The 19,255-nt window shown below is 39.2% G+C and overlaps 1 protein-coding gene across 5 annotated transcripts in view; it reads right to left on the bottom strand.

Moving 5' to 3' along the window:
• Nucleotides 1-19,255, bottom strand: part of LOC131072799 (uncharacterized) — a 276,797-nt gene that overhangs the window by 234,448 nt on the left and 23,094 nt on the right. The window lies entirely within an intron of this gene.

Genomic DNA, 19,255 nt, shown 5'->3' with positions numbered 1-19,255 from the left:
GCGAGTTTTTGGCTCTAGCGAGTAATAACAAGATTGACTTGCCACCAAAACTCGCTGAGTTTTTGGCGAGTTTTTGGCAATTACTCGCCAAGTCCATGTTTAAAACTCAGCCGCACTGCTACAAATGCATAAAACGTCAAAAAATAACCTCATTTCATCATTTTTCAGTTTTCTAATTTGCTAGTAAGGGGAAAACACCCTCCCGAGCATTTCCAATCTGATTTCCATCAATTTTTGTCAATTATAAGCAGATTTGGAGCGGATTTGAAGTGGAATTGAGGTGGTTTTCAAAGCAAAATCAGATTCCCAAGTAGGTTTTTTGATTTTTTTCCCTATTTTTTTTTAAAGCATTTTATTTCTTTTTTGTTGCATCTAGATGAATACAAAATCATTCCTAAGTAGATTAAATTGATTTAGAGTCATATGAACAAGATTTAACACCATTTTTGACAATTTTTATTGATTTTTTCACTATTTTTTCAAGAATCTCTAGTTTTTCAAAAAAAATTCAAACCCTAACAATTTTTTTTATTTTTTTTTGCTTTGAATGATGTCTAGAATTATTTAAACTAATTTAGATAGTTTGCTAAATTTTTTAACTAAAATACTATCTTTGTCTATTCACTTTGTATGTGTAATTAACAATTAACCATTAATTTATAATGGCAACTACTGTTGGGTTAACTTCAGGGTCTACCCCATCAGTAGATGCATGCCCATCTGGATATGTAGGCACTCGTCCTAAAGGTGCTAGAGATAGGGCTTGGAAGTATGCCTTTGAAGGACCAGAACCCGGGTCAGTGATATGCATTAAATGTGAAAGAGTATTTCATGGAGGCATAAACCGCTTCAAATACCACCTTGCAGGCATCGAGAAGCATGATGCTAGGGTTATGTCCTAGGGCCATAGAAGAAATAAAAAAGAGACATTAATGCCATGCTTGCAGCTGGGGAAGAGAAAAAGTTGCAAAGGGAGAGGGCAAAACTAGCCGTGAGAGCAGCCATAGCTGAATCTCAAGGTGCTTCAATTGACCTTGATGAAGAAAAAGCACTTCAGGGCATAAAAAAGAGACATTAATGCCATGCTTGCAGCTGGGGAAGAGAAAAAGTTGCAAAGGGAGAGGGCAAAACTAGCCGTGAGAGCAGCCATAGCTGAATCTCAAGGTGCTTCAATTGACCTTGATGAAGAAAAAGCACTTCAGGGCATAGTGGGCTCTCGTTGTGGCCCACATATCCATAAAACCCAACACCACTTCTACTTCTTCTAGTATAGCACCTGCTACATCACCATCAGTGCCACAGTCTATAGGTAATTATTTTGTGCCCAGGAACACACCTGGAGCACAACCATCATTAAAGGCAACTGGATGGAATAGGGAGGTCCATGAGAAAACAGACATTGCATGTGCCAATTTTTGGTACTTCAACAACATCCCATTCAATGTGGCAGACAATCCTTATTGGCTTAATTTGGTTGCCACATTGACAATTTCAAGAAAAGGATACAAGGCCCCTTCTCGCAAGGAATTGAGTGGGAGATTAGTAACTTAGTTCACTTGATTTCATTTTTAAATGTTTTCTTGTTTTTTAAATCGAAAATGTGTACTAAGACCTAATTTCACTTTGTACTTGTAGGTTACTCACAAATGCAGTTGATAGGGCAAAAGAAGTGGTGGACGACCAAAGAAAAGAATGGAAAAAATATGGATGCACTATTCTTTTTGATGGGTGGACAAATGGCAAAAACTGCACAATAATTAATTTTTTGGTTGCTTGCAAGAACAATGTGGTTCTTGAAATCGGTGGATGCCTCCAACAAGGTGAAAAATGTTGAAACTTTACCTCTAATGTTGGAGCAAATTGTCATGGAGGTGGGAGTTGAGAATGTGGTGCAAATAATCATGAATAATGTAGCAGCATATATGGCAGCAAGTAGAATCCTCCAAAATAGGCACCCCACTCTTCTTTGGACACTTTGTGCAACACATGTCCTTGACCTTCTTTTGGAGGACATAGGAAAACTTGATCAGGTAACACCTTGTGCAAAACATGTCCTTGACCTTCTTTTGGAGGACATAGGAAACTTGATCAGGTGACACCAGTTGTAGAAGATGCAAGGAGGATCACAAAATATATTTACAATCACCCTTGGGTTCTTCACTTGATGAGAGAGCACACCCAAGGGAAAGAATTGGTACAAGCGAGTGTCACAAGGCTTGCAACGATTTTCTTAACGTTGCAAAGCATTCTTGGTGCATTGACGGCTTTGAAACAAATGTTTGCGAGTCAAGCATGGCTAGACTCGCCTTATTCAAAGAAGCCTGAAGGAGAGAGTATTGCATGCATAGTCTTCAGCAACCAATTTGCACAAAGAGCTGCAAGGATTGTGAAGGTAACTTCAAAACTTGAATATTTAATTATTCTTGATTCAAGTCTCTCATTATTAATTTGTAACTTCAATAATTAATCTTTTTGTAATTTGTATTTTTCAATTGTAAGTGTCGGAGCCCTTGGTTAGAGTTATCCACTTGGTAGATGGGGGTCAAACCCCAATGGGGTATGTTTATGAGGCCATGGATAGTGTTGTGCCTTGCACACACTCCCCGTCGTCGACAGGGTCCCCCCTTTTTCTTGTTTTGTCGTTTTGTCTCATTGGGGTCCTAAGTCAGATTTTGAGCTGAGCAAAGAAGTCGCAACTATGAAGAGTTTGAGCTCTGGGTGGGTGATCCAATCCGAAGACGAATTAACTGGAATTGTAAACTGATCGAATGTTCTAAGTCCTGGATTCTAGAGGGTGTAAACCTTGTAAGGAAGAAGCAGAGTTTTGCAACTAAGTCAGGCTGCCAAGCTGACAAGTTTTGAGCTGAGGAAAGAATCGGCCGAGATTTTAAAAATATAAGACAAGGTTGAAATCTATCATAGTAGTTAAACAGCAAAGGAGGAGTTTTAAAATAAAGATCACTTTAAAAGACTTAGACTCCCAACATCTCCAAAATTCGCACAAATCGGATCAATTAGCTGATACTCTAATTCAAATGACCAAGTCTAAATCGGCTTAGTTAAGCCAAAATTGAACAAAAATGCCTCATTTAACCAAAACACGTCCAGGTGACTTTTTAGGCCGAAAACACCAAAAGGTTCTAAGTTCACAAATTGGCCCCTAAGGTTGAAATGTGAAGAAAAACACTCAAAATCGGCTTTTAGGCCGAAAATTATCAAAAAGACATTCTTGCAAAAGTCCTTATTTACCCGAAAATGAATAAAGGGACCAAATCCGCATTTTAAACCAATAGCCCGAAAATGAACAAAATGTTAAAACCGTGCATTTTGACCATTTAGGCCCAAAATCGCCAAAACTCACAAAGTAAGCTCAGAAGCCAAAAATGGCAAAGGGATGTCAAGTTCATAACCTCACTAAAAAGGGCCTAATCAAGCTACAAACTTCATAATCTCCTAATCAAGCTTAAAAGGCCGAAAAGTAGAAAAGTGCTCTAAGTCGAAAAAGGTGAGGAAAAGAGAAAAAAGATCCAAATCACGCCAATCTCTTCATTCGCCAAAAACAAAGCAAGTGTAAATCGTTCAAACTCGCAAAAGACCTCTTGAAAGCCGAAAAAGGGTGAAGATTCTAAATTCGCGCAATCAAGCCTATTATGCCGAAAATCAAAGACGTCTAAGTTCGCAGTATCATCTTATAAGCCAAAAAGCTACAAACTTCATAATCTCGCAACCAAGCTTAAGGTGCTGAAAAGTGGAAAAGGGTTAAAAGGTCAAACGCACAAAATCCCCTGATAAGCCGAAAAGGGAGAGAAAGGTCCTAGTTTGTGAAAACCTTCTTCAAAAGCCGAAAACTTCAAATAGTTTTCCAAATCGCACTAAAGGATTCTCTTTTTTAGCCAAAAAGCATTCAAAACAATCAGCGCACAATATCATCTCATAAGTCGATAATATGAAGAGTCTAAATCACAACATTCAGCTTCCAAATCGCGCAGAAGAGGTCTTAGGCCGAAAAGGAGATGGAGAAGTAAGTATCAGACTTCAGTAGATTCTCCCCCATCTAGCTGAAGTAGTGTTGATGTGTTTTTTATGCACATGCGAACACAGAATAAAATACCTAAAGGGTACCTTATCCTCTCTTGAATAAAGCCTCCGAATGTTGAAGATGTCGCAAAAAGGATCAATCGGGATGACTTCAAGGTTCTTTGCTATAGGATCTCTACGTGTGGATAAGCTCTCTGTGGTCTGATGTGATTTGCTGGAATCACAAGGGGACTTACACTTGACGACCTAAACGTCTGTTTTGCTGGAATCACAGGATTTCACTGGCTAGATTTTGAAAAAAGAAAAAAAAGGATGAGGGCGAGGAAAGGATCTAATTCTGATACTAAGGAATGTAGGAGCAATGATTGATCTTTGATAAAATTCTAACTAAGTCTTGTTTTGACATCCCAGGACCATCTCCACAAGGTTAGTGCGATCTTCAAAGGAAAGCTTTATGATGTTCAGATCATCACTACAAGCATAGACACCATCAGGTTGATGCATATCAATGAAGAAGCGACAATTGAAGTTAAGCTTAAGCTGAATGATTCCAGTTGACTACACAAGGCAAGTTTGCAATCAACAAACTGCTAGTAGTATGGATATACGAATTTCACCATCAATCAAACACATTTCTTTCACTCATCTAATAACATGAAATCAAATATGAGAAGTATAGAGACCATACAAATTGTTGAATCGACCCATAAATTTCACCATTTCTTCAATGAAGTTTTACAAGCCTTTCACAACAACGTCTTGGCAACAATCTTTGCCTTCTCTTTCTATTCTACTCTAATTGCTATTCTATCAACTGACTATCCACTATTAGCTAACTATTCACCTTCTACTTTCTACTCCTTCTATTTTAAGTTATATTCCATATATACTTTCAAGATGTTTGAGAGTGGTTTCAGACCTCCAGGAGTTATATTGCAAAATCTAGTTTTTGGAGGTTTTTCAGTTTCCAGACTTAGTCAAATTTCAAGATCAAGACATTCCAGACAGCCAAATTTCAAGATCAGGACATTCCAAACTTCATCGCTCACCAACTTGACCTAACTCAAGCAGAACCTGCTATCCAGGTGATCCCCTTGGCGACACTCAAAATGCAAAGGCTAACAGACAAAACACTAAAAGACCTAGAAAACAAACCCTAAAAAGCAAAAAGCAGAGGTCCCCATTTGCAATGGGGCGATGTGTGAATATGTCACAACATCTAGCGCCACCTTGAATAAATGTTCCTAAACATTTCAGAGATAAAGACTCAATCGACACCTAGAACCTCCGGAAAATTCAACCTAGCTCATCAAGAGATTAGAAAATGTACTCAAAGTGGAAGGAAAATCTTTGACCGGATCTAGACACTTAGTCTTTGATTACCCAGGTGTGTGCAAGTGTATTCATTCCTCTCGACAAGACAATTATGATCTCTGGGTTCCCCTGTGATCGGCTACGTAGTTTATCTGAACTTCAAAAGCATCTTGGATAGAGCCTCGTTGCCAGTCAGACGTCCATAGTCCCAACGAGGTTATCGCCGCAAGCTCACGAACATTGCTCCATTGCCAGCCAGGCGTCTATAGCCCCGATGGAGTTATCCGTATATTCCCCTTAGCCAATTTTGATATTTCATTTCATTTCATTTTTTCTTCATTATTCTCTTTCATTTTCTCATTTTTTCCTTTTGATATTGCTTTTTCACTCCGTCAATTCCTTTGGCTCGTAAGCAGTGAAGCTTACTAGGGTTTCAAGATTGCAGTGGCACTGAAGTCAGATTTTAGATTTTTCACCAATTACAGCTTTGCTTGAAAACCATAATGACTCGAAGTCTATTAATGTGTAAAGATATAGTAATCAACAGATGTCGGCATCAAGATACAGAAAATGATTCCCTTCCAAGTCAAATACAGGTCCTGATCAGATGATAAAGCTGGAGAGGAACAACCTCGGATTCTGAGCACATCATGAATAGATATCTAAGAAATGAGTCTAACATAAGATCCAAGATATTGCCAGTGTGTGGGCAACAACACAAACGCCTTTCTCACAAGATGGAGGCTCCCACTCAAGACACCTAAACTAAAGCAAACGACCGACCGACTGACCCAAGGCAAACTAAGCTAAAGCGCACACCAAAAGCAAACTATCTAAAGAAAGCAAACAACTAAACTACCTGAGCCACACTAGATCATGAGTCAAATGACTCAAGGCAAATTAAGAACAAGGCTCAAAAGACCTCTAATCTAAAACGCGAAAAGAAAACCTACTCTAAACCTATATACAAGACTCCTAGACTCAACACGACTCAAAGAAGCAAAATATATACATAACTTCACATGATTTCTCAGGTTGTGCAACAGGAGCATGGCAAACGTGATGGTTCTCAGTCGGGCAAATTCATCCTTAAACACAGAAAAGCAAGCTCTCACCATGCATTTCTCATACTCAAGCAAGTTTTCACTCAAAATGATCAACTGGGGTAATTCATTGGGGCCATGATCAATCCAGATGCAAGTTGTTTTCCCAAAATCCCCATAATCAAAATCATAATAACTTTCAAGGCTAGGATTAAGGAAAGAGACAACCTGACACATTTCTGGCTCAGACGGAATTGTATTGTCGGAAGCGAGGTCACCAGCCGCTTCAGGAGGTTGCCATTGATGATGAACTATTCCACGAGCATTCACAATGTGTTGATCTTGATTAGGAAATTCCTCTTGTAACAAGCTCAGCGCCCCTTTGAATAGCTCAAGATTCTCTGTTTTCACTAAGACATCTTGCATAAACCAAGCATCTTCATGAAATTTTGTTAGCATATCTTCAAAAACCAAGCATTCCCTGATGGATTGAGCCTCAAACATTTCCTCTAGTCGATCAAAGATAATCTCAAGTGATGTCTCGTCTTCAAGCATAGTCTCAGGAGATCGGAGCTGATGATGGATCATATCACTCACAGTAACTTGCTTATCTTGAAAAAATTTTGGCAGTGATTCCATTTGTACTTCCTCTACAAGATCTTTCAATGCTTCCCCAAATAGCATAATGGTGATGAAATCTTCAAGCGCCCCTTTGAATTGTTCTTCATACCTGGGCTCACTTATGATGATCTGTAATTCTTCATTCAATATGTCAACTTGATTGTCTTCTTTAAGAATGCCATTTAAAATCTCTTGTATTTCATTCTCAAGGATTTCCTTCTGTAGCATAAATGAGAATTCTTCAAGGAACGAGTCATCTTCTCCTTTAATTGCTTGCTCAACTCCTAGATCTTCCTTTATCATTGTTTGAGTATTTTCAACTGATTCTTCAACTTTTGTTTCATGGTATTCCTTTTCAGGTGCAAGGCATGGCGAGCTATCCACCGTAATATATTGTTCCTCAGGTGCATTTGTATCATCAACGTACAACTGATCCTTCTCACAATCAAATGCTGGAGCAATGTCCTTTTCATAGGTTCTCCTGAATTCAGCTGCGAGATGTGCACCCCAAGATCTGTTCATGATGCACTCTTCCTCGGACAAAGTTGGCATTCCAAACTGGTTTCTGACTTGATTGATAGCCATTTCACACACTAAGCAACTAAATTCAGAGTGAGGTGAGTTGTGAATTCTACACCACAATGGTAGCAATATGTCTTCTAAATGCATTTCACCATTCAAAATGAGCTGACTCTCAATCATCCACATGAAGCTTAGAAGAGGATCCTTGCTCTCTGGGACACTGAAGCTGCCTTCTTCTGTTTCTGGCCTGGGGACATCCCAAAAGAAGATTTTTCCCTGCGCTGCCGATTCCATCCTTGATAAGTACTTCAAGCAATGCATTTCATCACGCTCCTCTGTCTCGTGAACTCGACACTGCCCTGGTCTTGCAAACTCGGACAATCTGCGTGGATAAAGTTGTGTATCTAATCTCCACCAAAGCTCAAGAAAATCAACTTGTTGCTCATCGTGAAACTGTTGTTGCTCCATGAGAAATCTTTTCTTTTTTGATTTTTTGATTTTTTGGATTTTTTTGGATTTTCTATTTTCACTTTTTTTTTGGATTTTCTATTTTTCACTTTTTTTGGATTTTCTGGAATAAGAGAGATCTCGACTATCTCAGATTCAACTTGGACGTTCAACTGGTTCCAGCTTGATTCCTTGTTTTCGCAAGTCCAACTGATGACCCAACGATCACCTTCCTTCTTTGTATCACTTCCGTCGAGTGTTTGAGAAAAGGCTTTCCACTGATCTTCCTTGGATTCAAGAGTTCGTATTCGCTCACCTTTCTTCTACTTCAATTCTGTCGAGCGTAGGAGGAGGGTAAAAAGCTCTGGATAATTTCTTCAAATGTGATGTGACTTGACAGGATCGAACATTCAAATGCTCAGCCCTCCTTCTAGCGCCAATTCTGTTGATGTGTTTTTTATGCACATGCGAACACAGAATAAAATACCTAAAGGGTACCTTATCCTCTCTTGAATAAAGCCTCCGAATGCTGAAGATGTCGCGAAAAGGATCAATCGGGATGACTTCAAGGTTCTTTGCTATAGGATCTCTACGTGTGGATAAGCTCTCTGTGGTATGATGTGATTTGCTGGAATCACAAGGGGGCTTACACTTGACGACCTAAACGTCTGTTTTGCTGGAATCACAAGATTTCACTGGCTAGATTTTGAAAAAAGAAAAAAAAGGATGAGGGCGAGGAAAGGATCTAATTCTGATACTAAGGAATGTAGGAGCAATGATTGATCTTTGATGAAATTCTAACTAAGTCTTGTTTTGACATCCCAGGACCATCTCCACAAGGTTAGTGCAATCTTCGAAGGAAAGCTTTATGATGTTCAGATCATTACTACAAGCATAGACACCATCAAGCTGATGCATATCAATGAAGAAGCGACAATTGAAGTTAAGCTTAAGTTGAATGATTCCAGTTGACTACACAAGGCAAGTTTGCAATCAACAAACTGCTAGTAGTATGGATATACGAATTTCACCATCAATCAAACACATTTCTTTCACTCATCTAATAACATGAAATCAAATATGAGAAGTATAGAGACCATGCAAATTGTTGAATCGACCCATAAATTTCACCATTTCTTCAATGAAGTTTTACAAGCCTTTCACAACAACATCTTGGCAACAATCTTTGCCTTCTCTTTCTATTCTACTCTAATTGCTATTCTATCAACTGACTATCCACTATTAGCTAATTATTCACCTTCTACTTTCTACTCCTTCTATTTTAAGTTATATTCCATATATACTTTCAGGATGTTTGAGAGTGGTTTTAGACCTCCAGGAGTTATATTGCAAAATCTGGTTTTTGGAGGTTTTTCAGTTTCCAGACTTAGTCAAATTTCAGGATCAGGACATTCCAGATAGCCAAATTTCAGGATCAGGACATTCCAGACTTCATCGCTCACCAACTTGACCTAACTCAAGCAAAACCTGCTATCCAGGTGATCCCCTTGGCGACACTCAAAATGCAAAGGCTAACAGACAAAACACTAAAAGAACTAGAAAACAAACCCTAAAAAGCAAAAAGCAGGGGTCCCCACTTGCAATGGGGCGATGTGTGAATACGTCACAACAAGTAGGAAGAGAGCTAACAAGCCCAAAGCAAGAAGATAGAGATAAAATCGGTACTTGCAGTCATTTTTTAAAGCAAATCGTCCATTCCAAAAGAGCTCCAGTTGTGCAAATTGGCTTCAGAAGCCGAAAATTCAAGAATACCCGAAGTTAGTATTAAGGGGGCATTTTAACTTGTATCAAGGGAAGCGAAACGTGCCCTTGTGCTTTCAAATCCGCCAAAGCAGCAAATTCTTCCAAAACATGGAGCTTTCATCATCGTCAAAACAATCGGCTCCTTCAAATCGTTGTCAGGTAAGTCGGAATTTACCTTTCAAATGGTTAAAATTGTGCAAAATAATCATGTTTTTAACCTAGGGTTTAAAGTACAGAGTAAATTTCAAATAGATTTTGAAAACTAAGTACCCAAGAGATAATTATCTTTTGCTAAATTGACCTTTCAACCGAAATTCAGACAAGCAAAATTTAGAAATTTCGGTCCGAAACTGTTGCAATCGCAAAATCATCCTCAAAACATTCAAACTCTCAATCAAAGCTAAAAATTTGAACGATGAACCTGAACCACAGCAACTTTTTTTAAAACATCAGCAATCAAGATTGACATCTCGAAAATTCGCTTCAAGAACAACTACTAAATGCCAACTAATCTTCAATATCCAAGTTGCGTTTATAACGCGGAATTAAAATTGTTTAAATAGCCTGTTTTAACGTGCTTTCGAGTTTCAAATTATCTCGTTGATCATTAATTTTTATGCTAACGTCGTCTTTTGGCACTACTGACCCGCTTTTTGCACCTTAAACCTGTCTCGTAATCCATGTTCGGGTGTGCAAGATAATGCCTAATCAGGTGACAGAGTCTTCAAAGGCACCCGGCACACCAGGAATATCACAAACTTCCAGAGCCGACATTCCCTGCAAGCTTGAAAAATGAAATATCAGTATCAGGGGGTGATCGAGGAGTCAAGGGTCCAAAGCAACTGGGATAATATTGGGGATACAGACCTCAAGCACATAGACATTCAGAACTTCAGAGATAGAGTGTATGCTCCAAATGCGTATGGCAAGCCCAAGCGAATGGTAGAAAGCGGCATTGCACAGGTTGTTGGTTTCCTACAGGCAATATAGAATTATGAGCTTGTGGTTAAGGCCGCAAAACACTATCAACCGGAAACCAGAATGGTGGTAGTAAAGGGAATGGTAATGGCTGATTTCACTCCTAAGGCTATCGGAGAGGCATTTGACATCCCACTTCCTAAGGGCACCACCGCAATGACCATAGATGAGGCCCAACTCGCTTTTGACATGAATCCTAGTAAGTGCAAAATACTGGTGAACGAAGAATGGTTTAAAGTAAGAAGAGCCCCGAGCACTAGGATCGGCAAAAAGACCTACGAAAGCGAGTTCAATGATGAGTACGGAGACATGGTCACACTACTCAGCCGAATCATGGGGCTTCCCCACTCTAACCTATTTGAGGAGTGGATGTTTTATTTCATAGAGCAGGTCTTCAATGGGAAGGCTAAGTTTGACTAGGCTCAGATCATTAGCGACAACATTCACACGCAGCTAGTTGAGCTCGAGGAGAAGAGATACTTCACCATGACCTCCTACTTAGTCTATACGTTCGCTAGGCATCAACAGCTGCCAGGGTTGATCCGAAAAGGTGAAATTGGGAATGGACCCAATCAGGTGAAGGTATATGACTGCTACCCCCAATTGCATTATTATAACATAGCTCAGAGGGAGAAAAACAACATTGCTTATGCAATCGGCCAGTATAAGCACGTGAATAATGCATTCACAATGCGCATGGTTAGGATGATGCAAGGGGGATTACACATAAGGCTGTCAAAGCAGGTTACCACATTGATATGGAAGTACGAAGCGTGGTTTATTCAATTCCCTCACTTTTCCTACATCAAAATCTCGGGCTTTGAGGGAACACCATTCTGACTTCCCCGATATCCATCGGACAAAATGGTCCTTTTGGAAGTTGCAAGACAGGCGCACCCAGCAAGACACATACTCAGAGAGAAAAAGAAGTCAGTGTTCACATTCCCAATGGTCATAGGAAAGAATGATGTGTATTTCAAAAATATTGTGCAAGCCGAGGAATCTTTTGACGAATTAGCAACATATTGCTTGCAAGAGCATCTCCCCAAGAAATACTTCGACCCCGCTGGGCTAGGAAAGAAGGCTTATGGAAGGCATTACAGGAGTAAGGCATCCATAGAGGACTACTAAGCTAACTGCCAAGATGACTTTGAGGTCCGCCGGCGAGAATACTCAAGGTTAAATGTTCAGCAAATGAGAGATTTCGAGTACTGCTAGGTCCCGGATCAAGTAGTTGATTATGGAGATTACCTGCAGACCCAAGATTATGAGGTAGTCAAAGACCTCCCACCACCCATTAACTGGGATCAAGACCCGATCACAAACTTTGAGGCCATCATGGAAGGTCCTAGAAGATATACAGACAACTGGCTATCCCAGCAAATAGAAAGGATAACTCATGAAGGGACTCAGATCACCTATAATATGATGGGCAATCTTGATTCCCATTCTTCAGAGGACGAAGGAGCATCAAGTGCACCAAGGGAAGAAGAGGTTGAAAAGCCGAAGAAGAAAAGAAAGAAGGCAAAGGCTAGCAGGGGAACCCGAACATCAAAGAGGACCAAGAGGAACCCCAGCCAATCACCCGAGGCCCATGTGCGAGAAAAGATCCCAATAAGAGGGCCAAAGGCTGCCACTTCATCTAAGGACCCCAACTCGGATGATGAGGTAGCTGAGCTTGATCGTCTACCTACCCTACCTTCACAGAATGATCCAACTGCACCAAAGGCAAATGAACCACAAGGGACAAATGATCCGCAGAAGCAAAGTGAGCAAGAAACAAAGACACGCATCATTAGTTTGGAGAGACTTGAAAATCAGGTCGAAGATGGAGAAATTGTGCCAGATCAAGGGACTGACAAACAAGAGCCCACGCAAGGGAGCAGACATGAGGCACAGCAAGAAGAAGGTAATACCAGAGATAACACCACAGTTGAGGGAGAAAAGGAGGAAGACAGAACCGAAGAACTCAATAGAACTAAGGAGCAACCACTATTAGATGCTACACATCAGTTGCTCAGTGAGGTGGGAGAAAACTCAACTGTAAGTAAAGGACCAGATACAGCGCCTAATCCACCACCTTCGTCCGATTAGCCACGGATAGGTAGCAAGTCCACTGAGACATCTAGAGGACAAGGTGGGGAGCTGGTGGTTACATCAGGACAAACCATCCCTCATGACTAGTTGATAGCCCGAGCACAACTAAAAGCAGCTGGCAAGCCGCCAATTAACCTAGAGGACATATTCTCTCAGATAGGAGAATCACAGGCCAAAATAAAGAAGAATCCAAGAACTTACTCTAGGATCACCAAAGACGAACAGAGGAATCGGACGATTCATATTGCTGCTCCGCCCAAGGACAAACCAGCAGAACAAGTCGCATGGGCTGATTATAGTATCACATCTATCCCACTAGGGAAGGCGACCAAGGAACAGGAGAGAGAAGAGTTCAAAGACTTTGTTCAAAACATGCTTCGGCAGCTAGATGAGATGACTGCTGAACGGGACATGTATCGAGCTCGTGTCGACCAGGCTGAGGGGTGCATTGATCATTTACTAAAACCACTGCAACATGCTGCAGAATCTCACAGTCCTCTATTAGCCTTAGCGCAGAAGGCTATAGCTGAGTTCGAGAGTGCCCGAGACACTGCAAAGGCAGTCAGGGAGTGGATAGAGGAGATCACAAGAATGCGGGACACGGTGATTAGCCACTTGGCTGATTATAGGCGGAATGCAGACGAAATCTTCCAAAGGGTCAAGTCCCTAAAAGATGACATTGGAAGGAAACGGGAGATAACTGGCAAGCTGTTTCCGATCATGAGAGCTTTATTCTGGACCCGCTCGAAAATTCCAAATGCGCAGCAAATCTTCGAACCTTATGGTTTTAGTATTTTTGAAGATTGGTTCTGAGCTATGTCAATGAAGAATGATGTCTTAAGCAGCCTCAATGATGACTGGGAAAATAGTGAGGCAACTCTACTCCATATTGAGCAGTGCTCAACAAAACTCTTTAAGGCTCTAATTGGCGGTTGGACGCCAGACATGGATTCGAGTGAATTCAAACTTCTCTGGGAAGGCCAGATAAAGAAAGGAGGTGCATACACTGTTAATGATTTAGCACGTGCCAGCAAATTTCAAGCAGCCATGCAAGAGTATGGGACCGAAGGAGCTGATTGGAACCAAGTGGTAGAGGAGGTGGATAATCACTGCAAGGACACTGCTTACCGGATGCTATATCCGCCTATGCCTCCCCTCGATCTGGTGAAGGTTGTGTGCATAAAGTTTCTAGAGCATGTTTGGGTGGAGCGCGCAGCGAACTGGGATATCCGGGGGGTTTAATTGGATGTAGAGAGTGACTAAAGTGGATTCTCAAATGTGTTTTTCTAGAAATAGTTATTTCTTTCCAATTCCCAAATGCACTTTTCCAAAATAGTTATTTCTTCTCCCCACTAAAGTGCTTTTGCAGATTTTGAACCTCATGCAAGTGCACTTTTTGGGGGACAACTTTATGTTGGGTAGTTATTAGTTAGTTAATAGTTGGTAAGGAGATATTTGTTCCTTATTAATAGGTATGGGCAGCCAAGCCTTGGAGGATGAATCTGGGCCACTTGTAAGATTAAATCTGGGCCATTCATCCAATTTTGGAAATCTATATAAGGGACTGTTTTTCCCTCTTTTTGTAAGAAGTTCTAAGATTGTTGCTGAAACTCTAGCGAATTTTATGCAGAATTAATGGAAAATAAAGTTGTCTTATTTTCATGTGAGTGCATGGTCTCCTTCACTATTTAATTTTCATGTCATGTATTTTGTTTTCAGATAGTATTTTCAGGTTAGTATTTGATAGAAACCTTGGAGTTCATACCATTAAGGATTGACTGATTGTCACTCCCCCAGCATGGTTAGTCTGAACCCACTTATATGCTTAGTTCAGTTGTTAAATATCAGATGGATGGATGTCAAAGTTCTAAATTTATGTTTTAATAGCATGAAAATCTAACTCTCCTTGAAGATTGCATCAGGTTTTACATAATTGTGCTTTATTAGCTAGTAAAGTTGAATCTGGTTTTATGAAGGTTTCAGTCTATTTTCCTGGATATACTATCTTAGATAGATTAATTAGCTGCTTTATCTCTCTTTTCCCCTCTTTTTTCCCTTTTTTTTATCAGAAAGTTTAAGTCCAAAACAACATCATGTTAAAGAGAAATTCGACGAAGTCAAGACTGTAGAGTCTTAGGGAACCCGTACAACCAAAACTAATTTTATCTAACCACGTAGGTCCCCTTTGTGTTTCCAGCAAAACACATCAAACAACTGAGTTATCCTGTAGTCATGAACTGGCAGCTAGAACCTTGAGCTTGTCCCCATTGATCAATTAAAAATAGCATTAGGGATTTCCTTATTTCAAGAGAGGATAGGATACTCAGCAAGAATATTCTATTCTGCGTTGACCGGAATGAGTTGTAGCAATACGATTTTAGCAACGTCAACAGATAGGGCCAAGGAGTCTATCAAAAATTACTACAAGGGGGATAGACTCAAATATTATTGATAAGAGGTCGAACAATCAGCTCCACCAACCCATTCATGCAGCAGGGTACTACCTCAACCCTCGTTTTAAGTTTGAGGATTCTTACACAGATCCCAATGGTGAGGTCATGGAGAGCCTCACTACATGCATTCAAAGGATGATACCTGAGGTTGAGGTGAGAGACCTCGTTGTGGCCGAACTCCAAAATTATGAGGAAGCAAGGGGTAAGCTATTCTCTCCAGAGCTGGACAAGAGAGAAAGAACCACTCAAACCCCAGGTATAATATTTGGAGTCTAAAGTAATTGATAATTTAATAAAATGTGCTTTTACTTTTCACTTTGCTTTCTAACTTTTCAATATTTTATTTTGCAGATGCTTGGTGGCAAAGTTGGGGTGGAAATACCCCAAATCTCAAAAAGTTTGCCCTCAGAATCTTATGCTAGCCTTGTAGTTCATCAAATTGTGAGCGCAATTGGAGCTTGTTCGAGGCCATCCACACGAAGAAGAGGAGCAAGTTAACTCAAAAACGCCTCAATGACCTTGTCTTTGTGCAATATAATCTTTGGTTGTGCATAAGGAAGGTAGAGGAAGCACCAGCTGGTCCAATTGATTTGGATGATATTGATCCTTACACTTATTGGACATCGCAGGAGCAGCCTCCACGGTTTACTGATGATATCTATGATTTGGAGAGGCAAGCTATAGAGGAGGAGGGGGTGGATTTGGATTCACACTAGATGACATTAGGGAGGATGAGGATGATGAGGAGTAATTGCCAGTGCTAGGAGCAACTAGAGGCAGAGCTACAACCAGGATGAAGATCGAGGCACAGCCACAGCAGACTTCTAGGACTCGACCCTCTAGTTCTACCTCTCCCCTAGTTTTTACTAGAGCTAGGAAGATGAAGATGTAATTGTATTGATGTATTCACTTTTAGTTTTACAAAAACTATTTACTATTTTGCTTCCAGCTGTCAACATTCCTCATGAGGATGCGATTTTGTACCTACTTTGCATTTAAATCAATTAAATATATCTAGAATCAGCTTGTTTCTTTTGTGTACTCATTTATTGACTCATTGGATGCATCTCCTCATTGAATTTTGCAAAAAAAATGCATTTCTAATTAAATTTAAGCAATTTTTTAAGTTCTCGAGTTTTTCACCGATTTTTTGCCGAGTTTTTTTTCAGGCCTTGGCGAGTTTTTGGTTTTGACGAGTAGTTCACCTAAAGTTTATATCACTACATTATGGGGTATGTATTGCATCTAAGTCAGTAGCCATTGCCTCAACAGCCCTCAACAAACATAGTGCAATATCTTTCAGCTGCAACACAACACTCCCATACAATCATCTAATTCTAAATTAAAAAATGTAGCATAGAAATATCAAATATATAATAATCATCCCCAAGGGTGCAAAGTCAAAGGCTGTGGATACTATTCAGTATTCAGAATTTATCCACTCTATTAGGAAATGTTTAGTAGTGCTTATGTGCCAAATGTATCCACTTATCTTGAAATTATAACAAAATACGTAAGGAAAAATATTTTTAATTAATTACTACTCATCGAGATCAACTTGAGATCACTTCAAAGTTAAAACACACATGTCAAATCCCACAAAAATTAAATGTGTAAGAATCCTATTAAGATGTGATTCAATGAGGGGTAATTGGATGATAGATTTGTATAAGCAAACTAACCTGCAGCACTATTGACAAAACCTCGGCACAATGTGGCAAGCTGAACCCTTAACAGACATGGACTGCGTTTAGCTGTGGTCTACGGTAGTCCTTGCCATTGTTGAGGTATACTTTGTGGTCAACCTAAAGGATAGAATTAGGAGAGAAAACTCATGTTGTTGGATAATTCTTATCACTCCTACCCCACCACTAGCCATAGCTAATTCTGTCATGGAACATTCACTTCCTCCTAGCTTAAGAGTCAGGCATATGACTGCCCGGGGCCCCTACAAATATTCCTCTTCCCCCAATAATTCTTCTGTTTGCAACAGGAATGATGTTGTAGCAAGTAGACTGCCTCTTTACATGTCTGAGTATCTTTTTCAATTGAAAGTAAGAAATACTTGCCTTTTGCTAGAATGTATTCAGGTTCTAATCAATCTTTCACATCCACAAGAAAATGATCCATGACAGGAGGGCTACAAGATTAATCTTGGAAGGAGAAACATCTTTTGGACAAGCCAATATTTGCACCATTGTCAAGTCATTAGTTTTAGAGGTTCAATGGAATTGGAGACCATAACTTCTTATCTCAAAAGTTATTTTACATGCATCAAGTTTACATAATGCATAGGAAATATGAGAATCATTATTGTCCCAATGTCCAGCATGACCTCATTGTTTTTAGAAGGTGACCATTTTGACATACAGGCAGTGATAGCCTCCTCTGTAGGAGGACCTTGACTTCTACGAACCACCTCCTTTTTCCCTTCTTTGTATAGCTAGACATATTCTTTAAAAGAACCATCAAAAAATTCTTTGTTATAAGTCTTACCATAAGCCCGATTATTTGTCAATAAGGGCTAATAGACTCTTGACTTCTCTGAAAGAATCTGACATTGTTAGGAACAAAGGCTCCATAGCGACTTGCATAGTTCTCATATTGTACTGGTACTAACTTGGGTACAACTTGCATGCCTCTTGGTTTCTATTAGTCTGGGTATCCAACTGTCATAGTTGAAAAATCATTTTAAAAAAATGCCGGGCCAGGTAATATAATCACGATAAAAAAATTTAAAAACAGACATAAGAAAATTAAAAACATAGTAAAGAATACAGAAAAAACACAACTATGCTGCTGCTAAGTCCTACTGTGTCTGGTTCTTATAAGTCACATGCTGATTTGGATGCTCTCAATGAAGACAGAAATTATAATTTGTTCATGTCGTTCTTGATTTGAAAATGATTATTGACTATTAACCATTTTTTACATTCTATAAAGACCTACGTGATCTTACATGTCATTACTCATTTAATATTTTCAATTATCAATTATCAGAAGAGCCTTGTTATTTTTACCTTTTGTTTTATGCATAAAACATTAATATTATGGTTTACTTTGTTTATTGTATCTATAATATTTATATCTTTGTATGGACCTTGCCTGGAATTCAAATTAAAGATTCCTGTCAACTTAGATATCCTTGATTGCCATCTTCTGAGCTACCTGTAAATTATTGCAATATAAAATGTGTAATGTTAAATTTATCTCATATAAATATGCCTTTTAATATATAGTCTAGTAGCACATTTACTCTATAACTGTTAACTTTAAAACTAGCAATTGTACTATGTGGAGGTGCAATGGTATGCTGATAGACAGGAATAGAAGATTGTCATATCACCAAAAATTGTTGATGAGGAAAATAGATCTATCGCAATAGTTTACCAGTGCAATATAACAAGGAATAAGTCATGCAAATTTTCAAACAGCCTATAGTTTATCTTGTATGATAACCAATATTGTTTAAAATTCTACAACTGTACATAGGTAGATCAGAGGTCAAACATGGCCTGATTGTACATCTTAAAGTTTGACCCTTGGTGGATGCGTAATCAAGGAGCATACCGTCATCCTTATCAATCAATCTATGACCCTTTGATTAAATGCTGAATCTTATCTTTCAGAGATTGTATATTGACATAAGTAAACGTAATGTCCCTTTCTAAAATTCCTTATTTGCCTTAAGTAAAAATCCCACCTTCACAATAATAGTTGCATAATTAATTATAAATATCAATTTATCTCTAAAATTATAATTTTGATTATTGTGTACTTTGCATTTAAAGCTAATAATATAATTCTAAAAATATAAAGGACTTATTGTTTAGTCTCTGCTGTAATCTTTCTTCCAATTTGCAGCTATTTCAGTTGTATAAATGTCTTGAAACGATTCTAAATTTCTGTCTAAGTCAGGGGTTTTCGTCCACTAACTTGAAAGGACAAATTAAGGGTTTTTGTTCTTCTATTTCTGCC

The sequence above is a fragment of the Cryptomeria japonica genome, chromosome 9 (assembly GCF_030272615.1).
Source record: "Cryptomeria japonica chromosome 9, Sugi_1.0, whole genome shotgun sequence".
NCBI classification, from domain to species: Eukaryota; Viridiplantae; Streptophyta; class Pinopsida; order Cupressales; family Cupressaceae; genus Cryptomeria; species Cryptomeria japonica.
The sequence above is the reverse complement of the archived record's forward strand: the minus strand, read 5'-3'. Positions and strand labels throughout refer to the sequence as shown.